Source organism: Rhipicephalus sanguineus, chromosome 1 (genome assembly GCF_013339695.2).
Source record: "Rhipicephalus sanguineus isolate Rsan-2018 chromosome 1, BIME_Rsan_1.4, whole genome shotgun sequence".
In the NCBI taxonomy this organism is placed as follows: Eukaryota; Metazoa; Arthropoda; class Arachnida; order Ixodida; family Ixodidae; genus Rhipicephalus; species Rhipicephalus sanguineus.
In genome coordinates, this window is record NC_051176.1 from 307,662,618 (window position 1) to 307,681,999 (window position 19,382).

The 19,382-nt window shown below is 45.4% G+C and overlaps 3 long non-coding RNA genes across 3 annotated transcripts; 2 read left to right on the forward strand and 1 right to left on the reverse strand.

The window, feature by feature from the left end:
- Window positions 1-2,757: 2,757 nt before the first annotated feature.
- LOC119379411 (uncharacterized) lies at window positions 2,758-4,884 on the forward strand. Its single transcript, XR_005181165.2, has 3 exons — window positions 2,758-3,132; window positions 3,213-3,354; window positions 3,726-4,884. It is a non-coding gene; the product is annotated as an uncharacterized LOC119379411 (long non-coding RNA).
- A 99-nt stretch (window positions 4,885-4,983) lies between these two features.
- Window positions 4,984-7,597, reverse strand: LOC125756910 (uncharacterized). Its single transcript, XR_007414869.1, has 2 exons — window positions 7,359-7,597; window positions 4,984-6,477 (listed from the first exon to the last, which is right to left on the reverse strand). It is a non-coding gene; the product is annotated as an uncharacterized LOC125756910 (long non-coding RNA).
- A 2,771-nt stretch (window positions 7,598-10,368) lies between these two features.
- On the forward strand, window positions 10,369-16,223 carry LOC119379412 (uncharacterized). Its single transcript, XR_005181166.2, has 2 exons — window positions 10,369-11,948; window positions 15,973-16,223. It is a non-coding gene; the product is annotated as an uncharacterized LOC119379412 (long non-coding RNA).
- Window positions 16,224-19,382: the final 3,159 nt, after the last annotated feature.

The following is a 19,382-nucleotide window of genomic DNA, read 5'->3' on the forward strand; positions in this document are numbered from 1 at the left end:
ATCCTATGACCCCGTATTTTGCAATGTAAATCTGAGTGGATAATTTGAAGCCGCGGTGAGTACCAGCCCGGTTAATTCAAAAACTTTGGGTGCCATGTGCCAATTCCCGATCCCGATTTAGCCGCAAATCCGCACAAACGATGGCCCTTAGGAGCCACAAGGCATTGCAATGTAGCGATACTAATGAGTGACAAGTGAAGCATCCCAACCTCGCTGCTGCCAGCGCAAAAAAAAAAAAAAAAAACAGAACAAAAGGCGGTCTCGTGGTCAACTGAAATGTGCACCTGCGGAAAAGAAGACGTGCTTCACTGCAACACAGCGGTGACACGCGGGCAGCATGACGAATGCTTCTCTCAACGTCAGTGCGTCATGATTTACCCATTCTTTCAGGGAAAATAGAGAAATTAATAAAGGGTGGTCTGACGGAATTCGCGATGTGTGTGAACCTCCGATTGGCGGTTGTTCCGGCAATTTGCGCACTTGCACTGCTGGCGGAGTACTTGCCCGCCACGCCTACTTCGAAAACTCAGTTCGACAGCTTCAATGATCCTCTTTTTCCACCCAGAACACATCGCGAATTCCGTCACACTGGTAATTATTACATTCTTATTTTTACCAGAAAGAATCGGCGAATGGCCGCATCATGACGCACTGACGCTGCGAGGAGCAGGTGACATGCTGCCCGTGTGTCACCACTGTGTTGCAGCGAAGCACGTCTTTTTCGCGGGCGCGCATTTCAGTTGACCACGAGACCGTTTTTTTTCCCTCTTTCTTTCTTTCTTGCACTGGCCTCAGCGAGGCCCGCCGTTTCCCCGGTTTTAGCGGCAAAATTCGGACCAAGTATTGCTGGAAAAAACCCTTGTAGCCGCAAACTAACAGGCACAGCAAACGACCACCTCTGATTACTTCCAGTAATACAAGGTTCCTTGCATCCCGCCTTTTGTATGCTTGGTTAATTCGAAAACCCGCTTAATTAAATTTGTCACAGTCCCAGTGACTCTGAATTAACAAGGTTTCACTGCATGTTCATTTAACCTTGAAGTGGGGCTTCGCGGCAGTGCGGATTTCTCCTGGAAAGGTGTGTTCACGGTATAGCACATCTCTACTGCAGTGAAACCACCTTTACAGGGGGTTACATGCGGTTTATATATGTCTATTCGTTCATTTCGAATACTTCGAAATTTCCTAGAATTTAAATTCGTTTCGAAGCGAATTCGAATACTGTAATGTTTGTTCGAATATTCGAAGTGCTCGATTATTCGCACAAGCCTAGAAACAACGCATCATCCGAACGCTAGGGCTGTCTGACCGCCGCAGACATGAACGAAAAAGTTACCACTCCGTCAGAGCAGTAACATTGATGTTGACGCATAACCTGAAAAAAAAGGAAGAAAAAACGGGAGGAATCGAACCGACGACCTGCAGCGCGCATTAAACACTCCATAGAGAGCGCGCCAACCAACTACGCCATGAACGCTTTTTTTTTTTTTTTTATTGCCTCACACAAGTAACTACTACACCACGAACGCCACACGACGAGGGCGTCTAAACGACCAAAGATCTACGGTAAAGGGGCCCCGTCACGGTACTGCGCTGACGGGCCCCGTCACCGTAGTCACTGCTTTACGATGACGGGGCCCGTCACTATAAATACGTCACTATTATGACGGGCCCCGTCACTATTACAATTTACACTAAAGTGACGGGCCCCGTCACCGTAGTCAGTGCCTTATTCATTACCGCAGTAGAACGAATCTAAGAACTTGCCTAGGATTAACGATAAGGGAGTGCCCTTACTACTAGTCGATGAGATAATATCAGTAGTGGTTATCACTTACGCAAAGCCGAACATTGGACGAGTTCGTGCAAGTTAACCATGTCGAACTGTAGCAGCTGTAGTGCATGAAAACACACGATCGGTTCTTTCGCAGAAAACTTTTTTCTGCTCGCGCAGCGATCGTGGATGAGCCTCTTGTGCCGCAGTTCGAAATGTTTATCACGCTCCGTATCCACAACGTAAGAACGGCAGCATAGCTATATGATCACGCTCTCTGATATGTAAATGTAACAGGTACGGCCGACATTTCAGACTAGCGGAGCAGAACTCGAAATAACAGAGATCGCTACTTACTTGTGGCAAGGCAGCGCATTGCAGCACCTTCGCTCTGTTTCGCCCTCGACGTCCGTCAATCAAGCAAAGGCAGTACTAGACGTTCTCTGAGGCAGTCACGACGAAGTCGCTACGGGACACCGGTTCACGGACTACGCTAAGCTGCACGACTCGCGGTCATCGTCGTCGGTACAGAGACAAGAGACGAACGCGCGAACATACATGCACACGTGGAACAGATGGAAAGCCGACACCGGTCGGCGAAGCGAAGCCAGCGAAGCGGCGTTCCAGAAAGCTCCGCCAAGATGTGACGGCGCCACCATCGAAAATCCCTAGAGATTCTCTCCCTAGGTACCTAGCTTTCGAACATAAAAGGATGCAACGCGAGCGTCTAGCGGCCGTATAATGAACCGCTGTTGTTCCGTATTCCGTTTTGGCCACCATTAGCGCCCCGTGATTGGTCGTTTCACTAGTTTCACCTGTCACTCAAGTGACGTGTCGGAAGCCCAAATTTTGGTGACGTCAAAATGACGAGTACGCGCTCATTATGCTAAAATATACGGAATCGGTTCCGTCGAAGCGCGGAACAGCCAGCGAGTGGCCCCGTTTCGACGGAATAGCAAACATGGCGGCTTTTTCGTGTTGTTGGCGGCGGTCGCTCGGCGGCTCGGCAGCGCCGTGTGCGCCCGACGACGCGCTCGACATGCCAGTCGATGAAAGAGTTCGCCGTCACCTTCACCCGAAGAAAGGAAGGTGCGGCGGTTGTGCTGATTGCGCGACGAAGTGGCCGAGGAAGGCGACCGACTGCGCTGTCGGTGCAGCCTGTGGGTGTTGTGGGTTCAACAAGTGGGTTCACTTGCCGTGGACGCCAGATGAAAAGGGGGCCTTGAATGTTTCCTACGGCTGCCGGCGTCATCGGATGCGTGGACGGCAGCGTTGCCGTCATCATTGCACGGAAGGGCGACGATCACAAGGCGGCATTTTATCCCCGCAAGGGACATTATGCCTACATCGTCATGCTAGTAAGTATCGGTCTTCCCATCCTTTCGAGCGCATGTCCGCGTAGCGAAATGTGGCTCACAGTGGTTCACGCTTTCGTCAGATCTGCGACGAAGACATGGGAATCCTGCCGTGAACCACTGCGTCTGAGGTCAGACTACGACGCCCACGTCTGGTGGACAACGCGGCTGCGTGAGCGCATCGAAGGGGCCCGGATTGCCGCGGCCGTACCTTCTGGCCTCTAGGTGAGCAGAACAAAAAGTTGGGATATTCACAGTTTGAGCTAGCGGAATATTTGCTCGCGCTATGGTTAATGCCCTGTTTGATTAGCTACAGGTACTGTTGGTAACTGTGACAAATGACAGGATGTCGCTCGCTGCATGTGTGTCATCTTGCAGCTATCGGTTATCCGCTCCAAAATATCGACAAATGACTCACATTGTCATGACAGCCCATTTGTAGTAGTCATGGTTCGCGTAGTACGGGTAAGTCAGACTGGTGAAGTGTAGCATTAGATCATGTAGATGATTCTATCATTTCTCTCTTTGTGTGGCTCAGCCTTGTGGATCTCTTACATTGAAGTAGTATTTACAACACACCACTTGTATTTGTGCAGGTGACAGAGGCTACAAACCAGGACCATGGCTCCTGACACCTCTCCGAGGCTGTCCTCCCAGAAACGCTGTTAAAAAGGCAAGTGCTACACTGCACATGCTGCAATGCAGTCTGTAATGAAGCGTTGTGCTGGGCTATTGAGGAGCTGCTTCCGCTGCGTTCAGCAGTGCAGTTGTACCCTCCATTAAGAATCAGAATATGCATCTCACATTGCTGCAGCATGTGCAGTGTTGCACTTGCCTTTGCATTGCAGAAGGTGACAGAAATGTTCATTTCAGCGATGATTACAATAGTGAGCATGGCAGTGTTGTCAGAGATGACCCCCAACCACTGCTTAGACAAGGAAGGTCATAACGCTCCTCATGTATTCCTGGACAAGCTGTCCGCAGTGGTAATCCGCTATTTGGCTAACTACACCACTGACAACAGCACTAGGCAAGTGTCATTTCAGTGAGAAACATGTGCCTAAGAAGTAACAATAATATATGGGGTTTTCCGTGCCAAAACCGTGATACAATTCTGAGCCACACTGTAGTGGAGGACTGAATTTATCTTGACCACCTGTGGCTCTTTAACGTGAATCTCAATGTAAGTACAGCAGTGATCCTGCATGTTACCCTCATGGAGAGGTGTTCGCTGTCAGCAGGAACTGACCCATGTGCTGAATGAAGTTCAGCAGTGTGACTTCTTACCTGCTAAGACGTTACCTAACAAGTAGAAGAAAACGTTTCGATGTTAAATTTCCTGGTAATAATAAATCGCTGCTGGGTTTCATCATATGCTGTATGACCAGGTCTATCGCAGAACTTGACTGCACGTGACTGGGTCATTTTTATATGGCGGTAGACAGGAACTTTTCATTTAGCAACTGTCAATATAACACACTGTACTCGGCAGCCAAGTGCTATAGCCAATTCACTGAAAAGCAAGGGTTTGTTATTGTTTTTGTTACTGCTGATCGTCCTCTAATCACGAACACTCTGACCGTTATCTGCTCTATGACTGGGAGTGCACACCAAGTCTTTGTCTCCTCACTTCCTGTATAACAACACACGGCTCGCCTTTTGCTTCATGCACAACTTGTGGGCACTGTGCTGTTGTGTTGCACATCCACCACACTGTTCCTTTTGAAACGGCCAACTGATGCTGAAACAGATTGTCTGGCATTTCAAGTACCTTTTTCTCATTCAGAAGTGTGCTCATTTGTGAATGCAGAAGTAATGCGAAAGAATATGTAAGCACACTCTTCAAGACAGAACCTTGTAAAAAAAGAATTTATTCATGTTCACACCAATGCAAAGACGGCATATACTTTCTGTAAATAAACGCACATTGTGAAACCGTAGTGTCATGTTTTTAAAGCATTGCTGACATTTATTACATGCACAAGTTACAAGAAACATCATGCTAAAGGAAGCACAGTGTGACATTGTACTGCATGGCTAATTAATGACTACTACAATGCAAATATAGATGACATCAGCATGCCTTTCTACTATGGACATGTTACGTTGCTAAAAGCGTTATATGCGTCTCAAGGAGCACCTTTGTGGTTGCGTGTGGCAGGGACCAATACTGTAAACAATGTCTGCGCACCTCAAATATTAGTTTAAGTTCGGGACATGTTGTCTCTGTTTATTGCTGTGTCCCATCCTATCGCATGAAAAAAAGGGACACATGAAATGTGCACAGTATATGAATCACAAGGTACATGGGCAATTGTGTGCACAGCTATGCATTTCAGATATATTACAGAGTAGTATAGTACCCCTAACAAGATGGCGGTTTGTCAATGTTTATAAGAAAGGACAGTTGCATAACAATGGTATTACATGAAGTGGCAAGACAAACCAATGTATACAGTGTGCAAAACACACCTGTGCAATTGACGGGATGCTTTCCTGAATAGCAATAGCAAAGCTTTTTCTTACAGATATAGCGTCAACATTACATAAATGTAAAATGCATGTTGCAATGTAACTGGCCTAATTTGTTTCCAAAAAAAGTATATGTTTGGTTTTCGAGGGCATAACTTTGCAAAAGGATTGATAGCTGTGACCCACGCAAAAGTCAACTGCAGTTTCAAAAAGGACACAGATAGTAGACTGTGTAATTGTTTTGCTTAGTGTAAAAGCACCTTCTGTGAGTGGCAAACAGGCATACCATCCTTTAGTACAACTCGTAAAAACACTTGTGTCATATACATTCCTAATTCAAGTGACAACTACAGTCTTTTGGTGTACAGTCAAGCATGGTCTGCATATCATTTCAGATAGCTGACTAGCACATGTCAAAAAACTTATGAAGAGCAAGCACTGCCACGAAATCTTGCAGTGTCAGTTTCACTGGAGAGAAAGGCTATGCTTACAGGCTTGCCGCATGAAATGACGCCACATGATATGTGTTGTGTGCATCATTTCAGAAGGCTGACGATCACATATCAAAGCAACTTGTGAAGACGCGCTCACACTGCCACAAGAAAGTGGAGTATCGATTTAAAAACACTTATGCACTACACTTGTCACACCAAAAAGATGACACGCAAGTAAAGAAACACGAAACAAAGAATAGAAAAAAGAAGACAAGTTAAAACGGAAATAAAGTCCTAATGTTCATGGCTGACGAGGTGGCTACAGCAGCAGTGAAGACTGGGGAACTCCAGGCCCAATGGCAGCCAGGAGATGTTAGAGAGTGCCTGCGATGCATTAGGTAGCCAAACGCATGCCTCTCACTCCATCGACAAGCTCCGGATGCTGCAGGTAGAGAAATTCACAATGTATTACAGGCCACTTAATGCAAGAACACACAGGAAACCAAACTAATGCTCCATCGGTTTGATTCGGATAGGCAGCGATGACAAGGAATTTGTCATTGAGCTGGAGAAAAAATCCAACCGTTTTTTGTTATTTATATGTTTAAACCAGGGCCCAACCACAAGAAGTCAAATAGATTTGAAGTGTTGGTTTAACTTATTTTTGTTCCATGAAAATGTGACCCTGAATTGACTCCGCTTCTTCCTAACCTCGGTACAAGCACTTCAAAGTAGCATCGTTAAGTCTTCACACTTGAGCCTCCTTTACGTGGCAAAAAAAACAAAAAAACTCGGAACTTGGCGAAAAACTCGTAGCACTTCTAGTCACACACACCAAAAACAGGCCCGCCGCTGCTGGAACAGCCTGACAGGTGGCTCCGTAAATTGTCCCCCCTATTTTTTTTTTTTTTTTAAGAGCTCTCGCCGCAACGCGGTAAACCGATGCAGCATATATCAGACAGTTCTTTGCAGGCTACAACAATTATACTTATCACAGCTATTCGTTATATCATCACAAATGAAACACCGTGGCGTGCATGTTAACGCAAATGTTTTACGCAACAAGTTTCTTCTGTGCAAGTTCGATTCAGCAGAAATGTACGTAAAATGCACAGGGGAAACAACTGAATGTGCACGTCCATGTACGCTGTAACTACGCTCGCTCACGCACTTCGTTCACGAAATCAAAAGGTGAAGCTTACTAGATATCAGACGATAGAAGTACAGGCTTCCCCAGTTCATAACGATTTTTTTTTTTTTGCTACCTGTAAGAACCAAAGCAAACATAACGCGGTAACGGCATGCTCGGCATTGTTTACTCACCTTACGGCTAGAATTCCATGTTTTCCTTGCCCTTCGCAGCTTCTGATATTCCTCTGCGACGCAAATACTCCCCGGTAGTCGCGATCACATTCTTTTCGCAGCATTATAGGTGACAGAACAGAAAACGCGGCTCGCAGAGACGATCAGCTGTTTTTCTCGCAACGGCCGCCTTAAGCGACTTGGATTGGATGCAAAAGCGACACCCATGTGGCTACGACTCTCAAAATACGTTTGTTTTGCGTTTACTTCGCAATATGCTTCATTAATTTTAGCACCAGAAGCTCATAAAACGAATTTATTTTCATTTACGTACAACTGTTGTTTTGTCACACGCTCGCGGACGAAATAAAAGAGTTATACGGCCCCTTTGCGGCCCTCAACCAAGAAGTCACTAAAGCCCCTAGATTTTCCTTCTGAAAATACCTAAAAAAATACTAGGGATTTCCCCAGAATTCCTACGTAAAAAACGCCAACTGCCGCACTTGTCTTGTTCGACAAGCTATGGGCGGCTACGAGCTCTTTTTATTGGCCAAATTCGAAAAACGTCGCGGCTTCCGGCGTGGGCGGCGCTTCAAGCGTGACGTAACAGGGAAAACGGAATACGGAACACGGAATAAAAGTACATTATACGGCCGTAGAAAACGTACAAAATCCTTTTGTGTTCGACGGCTAGGTACCTAGGGAGAGAATCTCTAGGGATTTTCGATGGTGGCGCCGTCACATCTTGGCGGAGCTTTCTGGAACGCCGCCGCGAGTCATGCAGCACCATGCAGCACATGCAGCTTTCGTCTTGACAGCCATTTGACAACGTAGTCCGTGAACCGGTGTCCCGTAGCGACTTCGTCGTGACTGCCTCAGAGAACGTCTAGTACTGCCTTTGCTTGATTGACGGACGTCGAGGGCGAAACAGAGCGAAGGTGCTGCAATGCGCTGCCTTGCCAACAAGTAAGTAGCGATCTCTGTTATTACGAGTTGTGCTCCGCTAGTCTGAAATGTCGGCGTACCTGTTTCATTTACGGGAGTGTCTAGCGTTACGTCTAGACGTAATGGTACGAGCCGTTGCAGTTACGTCTGGACGTAAGAATAACGAGTCTTAAAAGTTACGTCCAGCGTGGCAATACAAATACAGCCCGTTAGACCTGCCGAACCGATTGGCCTCGGTGGCGCAGCGGCTAGCGTGTCGTGCTCGGAACTGCGAGAACGTTGGTTCAAACCTCGCTGCTGCTGCAATTTTTAAAGACGATAGTCTTTCTTGGGGAACTTAAACGCAGAAATTTTGGTCTGTCTTTCTGTCTGTCTGTCTTTCTGTTTGTCGGCACGTCCCTCGATTCAGCCACTCGGCCAAAGTTGAACCACTTGCCCAAGGGCCAGCCGTCTTGAACTGGTATGGCTGTTCATACTTGTGAACGTTGTCGATCAAAAAGTAAATATCATGCATATCTGAGGTGCAGCATCACTAGGTAAGTATTAGGTGGCGTGTTCCTTTAATAGAAAATACATACATACGTAATTTTAAGGACCCTAGTTTCTTAAGCTGCGCTGAAAATGCATAAGAATGGAAGCTTGAGCGAGTTGGTATGCGTTCATCTTTGTTGAAACAGCGCTCACTAGACGACGACGAAGTAAAAGAAGGCACAGGACAGGCGCTGCCTGTCGTGTGCCTTCTTTTACTTCGTCGTCGTCTAGTGAGCGCTGTTTCAACAAAGCTGAAAATGCGACTGCGCTGAAATTTGCCTTCCTCCGTGCCCTTCGCACGAGCTCATTGTTGTGTTTCGGTTTCGGTTCTGTATTGCACTGTACGAATGCCATGGGTTGGTGTTGAAAAACTTTAGTTTTGAGAAGGCCAAGAAGGTGAAAAAAAATATTTAAAAAATGAAAAAGCAGCGTTGTGGGCGGCCTTCAGGCTGCCGGTTGTGGGCGCCGCTCTGGCGTTCCTGTTTTACCCAGGCGACGTGTAAATAAAAGAGTGTGTGGAGAGTACTCGTTGAGTGCGGACGTTTCTCTGCTTCAGCGCTTCGCGCCAAACCGCGTTTTCGGGCTGGCTGGCGTTCCTGCCGGTCGCGTTGGTCACCGCCGGTCTTCGCCTGCTGGTGCGCCGGGACTACCAGCACGCAACACAGCACTCATGTTTCCCGACGTATTGCCAGATGGCGTCCATATCTCACACAGCGCCTCTTCTATCGTCTTTACACGACATTTGCAGCGAAGCACGCAGATACGCGGCCAATTTTTTTTTCTTTTTTTTTTTTTCTCTCGGGTGTTGCTGAAGTCTGTTGCCAGAGAAGCGCGACGCGGCTCTTGGGTTACGTACGCCTCCGCCTGCCCCGAAGGGGCAGGCTGCGCGGGCTAAACAGCGCGTGGCCGCGACAGCGGCCAGTAGCGCGTGACCGTGACCCTGCCAACCGGCCATTGAGCGTTAGCGAAATGGCCGCACTCGCGAAGCGAGGGCGAAGCCACGATTAGGTTGCCGCGCCCGAAGGGCGCAGAGGGCCTTCACTGAGCAACAGGAAAATAATGTACTCACGTTTGTGGAAAGCCACATGACTAGAGTCCCTAGATTTTCCCTGCTCTTCAACAGGGAAAAATCTAGGGACTTTAGTCTGGACGTAACGATAGCGGTGACTACAGTTACGTCTGGACGTAACCCTAGCAACAGCCTACATTTACGTATCAGAGAGCGTGATCATATAGCTATGCTGCCGTTCTTACGTTGTGGATACGGAGCGTGATAAACATTTCGAACTGCGGCACAAGAGGTTCATCCACGATCGCTGCGCGAGCAGAAAAAAGTTTTCTGCGAAAGAACCGATCGTGTGTTTTCATGCACTACAGCCGCTACAGTTCGACATGATTAACTTGCACCGACTCGTCCAATGTTCGGCTTTGCGTAATTGATAACTGACACTATTATTAGAACAGTTTCTTCGCGCATAAAAGAAGCCTGATTGCCATGTCAAAGAACACATGGCTTTCACTTTGTGGCAGTTTCGCAGGTGTTCAGGTTTGAATGTCGAATTTGCTTGCATTATGAAGTGTCATCACGCTCCATGTTTCCAAGGGATTGCAGCTGCTTGCAAGAGGAAGCAGGCGCTCTTCGTTCGCTAGTTTGATACAAGTGCCACAGTTCACCAGACAGCACTTCAACGTGTTTAGTGCGCTCGCATTTGGTGTTGGTTTGTAAAAAGCCTTCTACGAATTGTAAGCTGAATCGTAAGCGTACTGACGGAAAATATAAAATGAAAGACGAGAAGCGTTCACTCTTTTTTTGTACAGCGTATCTCATATGCCTGCTTAGCTGCCCTTACGTAAGATTATGCGCCATGTAATGCTTATAAGGATTGTGAGAGTGATACTTTTGAAGTAGTTGCAATAAAAACCAAATGTAAATGAAAAAGGTATGACTATATACACAGCAGGATATATGCATCTTTATTTAGGGCATGAACAGCAAGAATGAGGTTAGCTCAAGCAACCAACTTTGCAAAAGGCCAATGGGTGCACAGTCTAGCAGCCTTACGCTTCCTGGAAGACCCTTGTGTAACATTGCTTGTCACTCACACCAGTCAAACTTGCTTATTGAATGAACGTGTCGTAGGCTAGACTGCTCTTCTGTCTGCTGTATGCTACAATAACATGGCAAACATGCTTTCTGTCTCCCCCGGATATAGGATTACAGCAACATGCAAGGGTGCAGCCGCCACTCTGGTGCAGTAGTGGTACTGTCCATAATGCACTATCCTTTCATAATAGCCCGAAGGTACTAGCCTACACATGGTGTTATCGACACTTGGCTTAATGCACAACCAAGGTCTATTGAGAATGTAATTAAGTTGTACCTCCACCATCCACACTTGATGTTGAAAAATTTCTTCTGCCTACGTACCGTAATATCCCGAGCAAGCGCCCCCTCCTTTTTTTCTGGATATTTGAAATATCTACAAATGGGACCGAGCAAGTGTTCCCCCCCTGCCTCCCGCCCTTTACACTGCTCCATTCCGTGTTTTTATTCGCGTGACAAGGGCTAATAACGACAGCAAATGCATGCCTATTCAAAAACGCATTTCATTGGAAGCACATGCGGCTCTTCCACCTCCATATTGAATTTTGATCCGTGACCGAGCAAAGGCCCCCCTCCAAATCTTGTCCGGTTATCTTTCACCGTGGGAGTGGTGCTTGCTCCGGATTTTACGGTATTGAGTTAAAACTCGATCTAACGAAGTGGTGAGGACACTTGAATTATTTCATTAAATCAGGAAGTTCGTAAAATCGAGAAGGGGATTTTTTGGCTCTTTGAAATCTAAAATTGTAACATATAACAACAACCAAAAGCTACCAGGCCATTGCTCTCGCGATTAATCTAATTGCTGCGCAGGTGAAAAGTCCGTGAGGCCGGCCTGAGGGTGGCTCTGACATGAGGCTCCCTTGTCGCCTATGTCCAGGTGATGCAAGCCAGAAAGACCATTACATGAAGCAATGATGGGCGATACATGGAGAACGAACGAAGTGATTGTGTGAGCAGGCCAAGTCAGAAAGTTGCAAGGAAGCTATTATTGCAACGAAACCAGCCACCGCCGCCTCTAGCACCATCCGGTACGTAAGAATGCCACTGACTGCTGAGTCCAGTGCTCCATGCAAGGGCACTGTGGAGCGTCCAGCCTCATCAAACTAATGCTATAGGGCTAAAGCGTTAGAGTGCACGCTTGAAGAAAAACCCATCTCTGCAAAATAAATGGAAATCACCACTTTTTACGCATTTATTTCCAAGAAAACTTTGTTAAATCGGGTTTTGTGGCCGAGCTAATTCATTAATTTCAGCCCTATAGGTATTTGCTGGGAAATCACAAAATACGTTGTGAGATCAGGAACTCCATAAAATTGTGTTTTGTTCGATCGAGTTTTAACTGAATTTCATTTCTTTAGGAAGCTACACATTACTTATATGTCTCTGCCTCTAGTCACAGAACTATATTTAAGTTGTCCCATGGGCATGTGATGAATTTAAATGTCATGAACCATTTCTTTGCAATCAGGAAAGTTACCTGAAATATTGTAGGGTGAGCGAATTATTGTAAACATGCAGGAACTTTCTTTTCTGTCCAATACTTCGTCATTGAGGGACCATTGCAGCTATGTGCTGTCATGCTGCAGCTGCAGTGCGTTAGCAGTGTTCAGACAGGCACGTTGAATCCTGTTCCATGGGTCAGTGACCCTGGGATCAAATAAACTGTTATGAGTCACTGTATGGTACTGATGATTGCCTTTAATTTTCCATTTCATAAAAGTCAGCTGGAATGATATAGGGTGAGTGAATCACTGCGGAAATGCAGGAATGTCCTCCTCTGTCCAATACTTCATGATTGAGAGATAATTGCAGTCGCAATGCGATGGCACTGTTTGGAAGCTGCTTTGAATCCTTGTCCAGTCTTCCCGTTAAGGTCCATGTTCAACTCTCTGGCATTTGGAAAAGCCCTCAGCTAATTGTGCCTTCAGTAAAAAAAATTAAGGAAAAAGTGAACCAAAGCAGACAGGTATAATTGGTCTAGAAAGTGTTCATTTGTACCACTGGCATAGCCAGAGGCATAGCCCCTTTGGTGTTGCACAGCTTTTCGTGCTTTCCTTCCGTCTGACTTTCTCAGGAGACACAGACAAATATGATCGTCACGACCCATAAATGTCTCTTCGATCACGGCCAGTACCCATAAGAGCCTTGGAGATTTCTCGTTCATGATAAGTACGTCGTCTCCTACTTTTACTACAAGCAGTGCCATTGATGTGGTGAGCTGATTGTAGCTGTAAAATATATTCCTTGTGCCATCTCTTCCAGAAGGCATCAAGGCATGCTTTTCTTTGCCTCCAACGTCTTTGTAGTTCATCTTTGGTCAAACTAGGCTTCGTCTCCGTGATCTTGTCATCAGGAATGGAGACTGACCTTCGACCAATCAGACAATGAGCCAGTGTAAGCCGTGGCTCCTCCAGCTGACTTGGTATTACTGTCAACAGACAAGAGTGTACTATTGATTAAACTTCTGTCAACACGGTCTCTAATTCAACATAGTTCAGCAAGGCTGTCTTCCAGGCCTGTTGTAGTGCTGTCTTTACTGTACGTATCAGCCGTTCCCAGAAACCGCCCCACCATGGGGCGCAATCCGCTATAAACTTCCATTTAATTCCATTCTGCCTGAAGTACTGAAGTATGCGTTCATCTCGGACTGACTCACACATACTTCTTAGTTCCTTTGAAGCTCTGTGAATGGAGACAGAAAGCCATATGGGTCGTACATCTCAGCTTCTGCCTTTAAAACATTCATCTTCGTTGTCTTCATGGGTGCTACGAGCTGCATAATATTGGAGGTGTCAAGCCTTTACACGTCATCTTCAGGGTACTAAAGAACTCCCAGTAAATTCTTGTTCTTAGGAACTGTTAAACGAATATCTTTATTAATGCCTTCTCTTTCTTCACTGAGATGTTGAAGACTTGTGGAATTTGTCGTCCATTTACGCAGATGCATTTCTGCTTCATTGATAACATTAGGTGCATTATTGCAGACCAGCAAAGCTGCTTCCGCTGTGTCTGCTTCGGCCACAATGTCGTCGACATAAAACTGGTGTTTTAAACCGCTGGTCATCTCTTCGTGTTCTCCCGTGGTATTCTCAAAGTGATGATGAAGAGTGGCACTAAGAAGAAACGGGCTTGATGCGGCTCCAAATGGCACACGATTCATCCTCCATACATGCACGGGTACTTCTTCTGCAAAACCATTTTCTTAATATTCTCGTATCGCTTTGTCATACATGTCAACAACTCTTGGTCTTTGAGAAGCCCCCATCGGCAATGGAGTCATGATACAGGCGGTCCTGGCAGTTACGCCACATGAGAATTCGTGCCAAATTCCTGCATTACTTGCCCTGCACTGATAAAGCATGCATATCTGCCATGTGAAGGAGCGTGAGTTATTTGGCACTTCGAAAGGGTGGTAATTCTGGTTAGTTGGTTGTCCTGTATCATAAAAAACAGTGCACAAACGGACAAACGAGTTGTCTCTTTGTGTTCATCCATTGTTTTTGCACTGTTTTTTACGAGTTATTTGGTACAATGTGGATGCACTGATAATGCATTTCTTCTACGGGCATTATTATTTTGACATGCCTCTAACAGTTGCAATAGAGGCCCACCCAAGTGCAAAGTAGGGGGGAGTGAAAAGTCTTTATTGTGTATGGGCCTCTGGTTGAACTTTGGCTTGTACAGTGCCCTAGCTCTCTTTATTGACATACAGTCAGCGTAACAGCACCAATAAACTTTACCACTTTGTCTTTTTGCAGACTGCGGGAACACCATTATCTAGATTGGTACGAAAAGTATATTTATGTAGTCCTCTAAGAATATCATCTGAAACGTGCTTGTGGTTACATCAGAGTGTTTACAGGTGCTTGAAGCCCTTGAAAACAGTTGAAATTGAAAAGCACATTTTCACGGCCCTCAAATTCCTGGAATTGTTTTCTTTCTCGGAACATGCTTCAATTTCTTCGCATATGGTTTCTAATATTGACTATGGCAGCTGCAAAGTATAGGTAAACGTTCATCAGGCCAACTCCGAGGGCACATGCCGTACTCCTGTTATGGCTCCCGCCCTGTGTTTAACCTGCCTTCACCACTGTTCATCTTCTACCATTCATTTAATTTCCTCACCTGGTCTACTTCCTCTCAACTTTCTTCCTGGTGACTTGACTTCACCTCCAGCACTTGTGCTATTTTTTTTCTCCTCTATATCTAACTCTGTATCTAACTCTATATCTAAATCTTCTAGCTCAAACAATGTCCACCGTCCTTATGCAGCCAAAGCTTTAATAAAGTGCTGTGTGAGCCAGACACAATTTTGTATTCTTAATCTGTAAAGCTAACGATATTCATTTGGAAACATTGTTATTGCAAAAAGCTTCTACTTGGGATGCTGCTTTACATCCTTGAGAAACCTTCAGTAGTGATTTTAAAGTCCCTTGGAATTGGGCTATCGAAACCTGTACAAACCCTGTTACCTTCTCAGCCTAGAGTTATAGGGACACTAAAGAGCAAAACGATTTTTCTCATATTAGTAAACTACTCTTTCGCAATACCAAAAACACCACGCTTGCTGTGAGAAAACACGCAAAAACAAAATGTGGGTGGTGACGCCACCTTGAAGTTTCCGCACCATTTGCCGTGACGGCGCCTACTAGGGACTACGTAGATCTTAATCGGTAAAAATGAAGTACATTGTCCTCTGAGGGTGCCATAGACTGAACATACCAAGTCTGGGGTAATTTTGTTGAGCCAATGGTACCAAAATACCATAAATACCCTTTAAAATCCGTTACGTCACGTGGGGAGATTTTGGCACGAAATTTAAAAAACGAAACTTTGAACTTGATTTTCTCCTCTATTAATAAACCTATGATGGCGAAATTAATGACATCAGTGTTCTCAGAGCGCAATTCATCCATCTAAACCGATTCATTGTTTCTCTTTAGTGTCCCTTTAAACTAATGAACAGTTTTTGTGATTCACATTTATGAGAATGAATGCAATAGGGTTTTCAGCTGTACTATAGTGTGCAATATACAACCTTTATTTGTGCAGGTGCCCGTGCTGCAAGTTCAGTCGTAATCCCTGTGGAGGGGGATCCGACCCCATGGAGAACGCAGGGGCTGACGAGCTGCGTTTAAGTATGCTTTGCTGGTGCTTTTAGCTATTTCAAAAGACACAAGAAGTGGCCCGACATCACTTGGCCATAGGCTGCTCTTCCTCATCTCAATGAGCATAGCTCTTGGAATGCTGGCTCCGCCAAAAAACTAGCCATAAAGTTCAAAGTAAAGTTTTTAAACCATGTACTTTTTGTCATCTCATGCGAGCTGCCATACACACGCAGATGAATCTTTGTTGTTGCTTGGAGGTAGACTTCATGCTTCTCTCCCAGCAGCCCAGCTCTCTTCTCTTTCTATTATGTATTACTTTTCTTTGATTTATGCTTCAATGACCAAAGTATGCATGCTCACTCCCTGCGTGTGAAGGAGAAATGCACCGGTGTTGAAACAGCATAAAAGGATGTGAAAGGTTAAAGGACCCCTGACAGGTGAAATTTTAGTTTGTGACTTTTTTTTACTGTAACTTGTAGCCTTGTGTCTGGCGATGTTGAAATTGAGTGAGGCATAAGCGCTCTGACATATCGTATAATTAATGCTAGTGTCGGTAATTCTGGCCACTTTTAGCTTCATTTTGAAACACCCGCCTCAAGTCATAAGAAACTACTGCCCCACAGCGGGGAAGCACCTAAGACATTGTGTGCTAAAGGTTTGGTGACATTGATAGCGCAGTTTTCAAATCGGGGGCCCCGTGCGCGATAAAGTATGAAACGATGTGGGTGCTTCGGTATGAGTTAAGCCGGTTAAGTGCGTGTCCCCTCAGAAAAATTTAAAGCATTCCTGGCTTAAGCAGCCAAAACCAACCTGTGAGCAGCCCGACAACTGAGGGAGAGGGACGAGAAACAATAGCCTTGGTCGGGTGCCAGTTGTGGTATTGTGTGTGACCTGCCCATCTTTTGCGACGTCAACAGTACTGGCTTTTCTTGTGGAACGTCACATGGGGCCTTCATCTACGTCATATTAGTGGATATGTCGCGAAGTGTTGCCAACTCGGATGAGCACTCTCACTTACTTTAAAACCAAATTAAAATATCTTGACGGTAACGGTTGCCACTAATAATCGGCCAGAAGTGCCCACGTGTGCAGGACAATCAAACAACACAAACATCTCGAGGTCTTGATTTTGGTGTCAGGGGCCCCTTAAAGGGAACTAAAAGTATGCAGAACAAGCACAGACACCCAGTGTGTGTGTGCATTCCATTCCTTCCTCTTGAGTAAGACTGAAATCTTGACTGTCTCAAATGAAATAATTTCACTCTTCACACTCTGCAATTATTAGCTTAAAATTTTATTTAACTATGAAACAAAAAGGGGCACGAACCAGTCTAAACAGAATGTTTATGACGTTTGGACTTCCAGAATGGAAGCCTTGTTCACGATGAATACATCATAAGTGGTTTGTTTTATTTAGAAGATGAAACGTCATAAACATTTTGTTTGGACTGGTCTGCGTCTCTTTTTTATTTCAAATGTACCCTCCTAGCCAGACTGGATTTCGCCATGATCCCGACTTCAAATGTCATTTAACGTACCAAGTAAGTGCTCACTCAACAGCAACATCTTGTGTTGACAACTGTGTAGAAGACTAGGAGTGGTGCTGTCATCATTAGGATCTATTCAGTGTGTTCTAATAAAGGAAGATGTCGATGGAGGGCTTCACCATGGGGACAGCGGCTCATCCTTTTTTCTTCATTGTGTTTTTCTCCATAATACATTGAGGGCCAATCTTTGTGATTGTGAGACTTGGCACAGAAAGCTAGGGCTATTTCTGAAGCATAGTAGCTTGTAATGTTTTAATTGTCATAATCTTTCACAAGTGGGACCTTTCACAAGTGGGATCTTAAGAGTGGGACCTTTTATCTTTGTTTTCGCAGTCGCAAGTTGATTAATGAAAAAGAAAAAGTTCAAAATAAAACTTTTGAACTTCGCGCCGAACCCCACTACCGGTCAGTCAGCATGACGTCACTAATCGATTTTATTATTATTTTTTTAAATCTGCGGCTGGTTTCTGCAGATCAAAATGTTACGAAGCCTCAGCGAGAGTGGAAAAGCTCGAGACTGATCTTTGTTCCACACCTTTAGCTCAGCCAAATAGCCCAGAGGTATGTTACACAGTAATAAATTTTTCCCATGAAGAAAAAGTTTTCTATTTTATGCATTGGCGCCCGCAAATGACGGCTCGATTGAAGGCGATTTCGGTTTCGGTTTCTGACTGCGCAAAGCGCCACCTGTTTCCTGCAGCAAGTGTCATGGCGACTTCCTGTTTACCTTTCTGGCTCCAACGCGTGCTTTCAACTTCCAAACTTCTGCGCTGTTCTCCGTGACATTGTGAAATCTATATGGATTTATACGTGGTGATCATATCTAGTACCATTCGGAACATCAAGCATCAATATTTGATACGCGACACTTTGCCTACTGGTCGTCAGCAGGTAAGCAAAACGCCACTGCATCCTGCACAAGCTTGCGCGGCCCGCGTGGTAACGCGAATATGTAGTGCTTCTACGGCTACCGCTGTCCTTGCATTTGGGAATAACGCTTTTCTGCTTTATTATCGCGTTAACTATAGCGACCAAAGCCTGCGTCTTTAATGGGGAAGAACGTGAGCTGCGCATACACGGACTTTAGAGAACTAGACGACGCATGTTTTCTGTTCTCGTTCTACACGTCCTCAGTTCTCGATCGATTCCGACGATGTAGCGCAATTTTCTGTCCGGATTTTTAAAACTATAACGCATTCTTTCTTCGGCGTGGTCACAAACTGACACCACGTGGAAACAAATGAGATTGTTTGTACGAGTGAAATTGCTCCCCAAGAAAAGGTGGGCAGAAATATGGGCTTCAGAGCAGTGTGCATAGATTGCAATATTTAAAGTATAAAGACGATTTAGACAACCTGCTGTCACATGGAACTGGCAACACAGCATTTGTACAGAATCGTCTATCGTTCAGGGTATCATTAAGTTCTATCGCTCATCCTTTATAAATTAAATGCGGCCGCCGTGGCCGGGATTCGATCCCGCGCCCTTTGGGTAAGCAGTCGAGCACCATAAACACACCACCGTGGCGCGTCTCTTTGATGGGGTCCTTCCATGCCAAACGTCCCCGACATTGCACTCATACTTCTCAAGATTCTGTTCTAAGAAATTGTGGGCAAGCTTTTTAGTGCAATATTCGACCTCTTTCATGACAGAATCATTGCAAGAAAATTTTTTTCTCTGTCCTTAGGAGGGATGTGAACGTTGCCATAGTGGTTGCTAGAGAAGGAATGGTGCTTTCTTGTTGCCTCTCATTGTCGTCCGCTATTCTCTCTCGCGATATGTTTTGTGGTGAAGCAAAACGGCGAGT